We start from the raw sequence: 3,108 nt of genomic DNA on the forward strand, positions 1-3,108 counted from the left end.
AAATTTAGGATCTTCTCTAATAATCCTTTGGCAAGTCAACAGCCCAGTCAACCTATTTAAAAGGGTTTGTCCACCATAAGTGGAGCTTTGTGGAATCATTCAGCTTTTGATCTCTTATGCCCAGCTTATTTCTTGATCCTGTCCCTGCTAACATTTTATTTGATCCTTCCCAGTTTTTATGTATTCCTAATCCTCCTAAACCTTCTCTACAATCCTAAATAATTATCCAACAGTAAAAGTCCTTCATTATGACTACAGGAGGTGTGCAATGTGCAGATGAACTTAAAGAAAATATCCAACTATAAAAAGCATCTACCAAATAAGTAAATATCCATATTCAGTGAACTGGCCCTTTAAATCAGGCAGCTGATACAATTACAACACAATATTTATACATACCACTCAGAAGCCGTTATCGTCCTTAAAGGTCAGGTGAAGAATACGGGTCAGTGAGCTTTCCTAACGAGTGCAAAGTTAGATCATTCGGAATGACAAAGCTGAACCTGTGCATTGAGCTTGCTGAAGAGTATAAGCACAAAGGCAAATAACGGATATAAAGAGATTGTAGCGGATCAGCCAAGGCAATCTGCATGTCAAGTGACTTCTTAGCTCACATGATGTATTAAACACACAGGAATGTGCTGGCAGGTTTAAGCAGTGGTGAGAATTAAGTGATTACAAGATAGAATAATGTGCCTTTCCATTAAAGAGGCGAGATGCCCGCTGTGAAGCTCACAATCCAATATTGGGCTACCTGGATGATACTTGCGGAGGGATTAGGCCAAGGTCATGAGCAGACATGTAATACGCTCAACGCTTGCGTCTACCAGGGCACTTTAAAGCAACTGGCACACAGTTATTGTGTATTTAGGTCAAGAACTTTTTTTTGGTAGTTATGGATAGAGTGGGGAAGAATTCATATCACGTTTTTATCCATACATGCCCCAGCTGAGATTTTTATCCTTACTTCCTGTCAATCTGACCATGCAGAGCACTGCCATAACTCGTGTTCTAATGTGAATAAGTGCTTAGGTAGTAATAAATTGTTCATTTCTTCACAACTTATGCTACATACACATCTTGTAATAGCTGCCCAAGACTAATGGTCATGCTCGTCTCAGGAGAAGATCTGGCATGTGTACAGATGTCCCCAAACATTGTTCCTCAAACCAACATATCAGATTGATGAACAGATTGGGAAGGACCAATGCACACTCTCTCTATGGAGGATAACACAGCTAGGTGCCGTTCATTCGCCCTTCCTTTTTCATTGAGCAATATGGTGTTATATGGTGTTTGTATAGCACTCATTTATCCGTCACTGGATATGATCATGAAAGGTCATTTTCAGCAACCATCAAGGCTTTAATACAGACCAGTCAATGTATTGTCCCATTTAGGAAACTTGAACATATCAAAATAAAAACAAAGGCGATTGATTGCTTTGGCATAGTAGACCTATTTTTGGCAAAACAATTTTGCAAGTGGACAGAAGATCTATGAAGGTATCATATTGAGGTTTTTGTATGGCAATCTCTTCTAGTCTTCTGTGTGCATGCACTTTTTTTCTTTTGTTGGGTGCAAATTTTTACTCTTGATAGGCTTCCAGATGGAGATGATGGCAGACCATGTATTAGGGATAGAATACCAACAGGAACCATCCACTTATATTCTGTCTCCATTATGGGTAGTCTAAAGGGTTTGAGTATGACCGGTTCTTATTGTAAACATAAGTTTCTGCAACAGCATTTTGTAAGGTGAGCACTGTCAATAATAATTAGCTACTTACTCTTTTACTATGAACAAGCATGTTGCTAAAAGTCACAGCAAGCAAAGCACAGAAGAATTCATGAGCGCACTCACACCTTTAGGTACAAACATGCTCATTACATGAATACATAGAACTATTTGGCTGATCCTCACAGGTGTTAAAGCTTTGCACGAGCACTAAATAATGACAGATTCCCATCGAATGTTGGTACAATTGATTCTATACATATGGCATGCAAACCTTTGTTGACAAAGATAGACATTCACTGATCACAAATGCAATTCTAATAATGCTATGGATAGGTCATCTGTTCACCAGCTGCATGTGTGGGGTTCTTTAAATGACTGTCCACCAATTACTAGTGTACATGGGGTTGAAAATGGGCTACCTGGATACCTGAACTATTCTTCGATGCTGGATTTCCTGCCGCACCAGAGAATCATCATAGATCATCTGACAATGGAAGGGAACTTAAATTCATATCTTCATGCGGTAGGCCAATTTTTTATGAAAAATTATATCACATTACAAAAGTTATATAATATTAATGAAAAGTTATATATTCTAAAAAACAAATCTGGTGGTCCTCTTACCAGCATTTGTGCCTTTACTATCACATTATAGGCAGGTGCAACAACAAGTTTTTTGTTCCTTTTGGAGAAGGAAAAAGGGAAACCCATATGAATACAAGCGGTCTCCGAGATATTCCCCAAATACACATGGACCCAATACTTCTTGGTTTTAATACTAAATGGAGCTTTGTACCTAGAGCAATTTCTCTACCTGTGGAGTCAATGGCCATGAGCAAGTAAAATGTGTATGAGAAATCTAAATACATTGTTTGCAGTGGATTTTATATAGGAATAGGTCTTGCAAGGAGGAGTAAAGTATGCTCAAACAGTTACCCTGTATCCTTCACCGGGTAAGAATAAAGAACACATGTACATCATAGGGTGGAAGCTATAAGAGGCAAAGTCTCCAAAAATAAATGCCCACCTACATATCTTCTTTATTCTTTTGTAGTAGGTTAGTCCCTCAGACCAAACACTGCTGTACTAATGTTAACTACATACAACTTTTTATTTTGTTCATTTTTCCTACAAAGGTTACATCGCCTCCATCTTCAATCTAATAGTTAGAACGACCTTAAAAACTGCCCTACCTTCATTTACCTTTCTATGGCTTCAGGTCACGCGCTGCACAAAGGACTCTAATAAGAGGGCAGAAAGGATTCCATATACACATTAAGAAGATCAATAAGCATTCCGTACAGCCAGGATCCGTCTATGCAGCAGGAATCAAGAAACCCTTTTAGCAAATAAAGGGCAGACTGAACA

The sequence above is a fragment of the Pyxicephalus adspersus genome, chromosome 1 (genome assembly GCF_032062135.1).
Source record: "Pyxicephalus adspersus chromosome 1, UCB_Pads_2.0, whole genome shotgun sequence".
Lineage (NCBI taxonomy): Eukaryota > Metazoa > Chordata > Amphibia > Anura > Pyxicephalidae > Pyxicephalus > Pyxicephalus adspersus.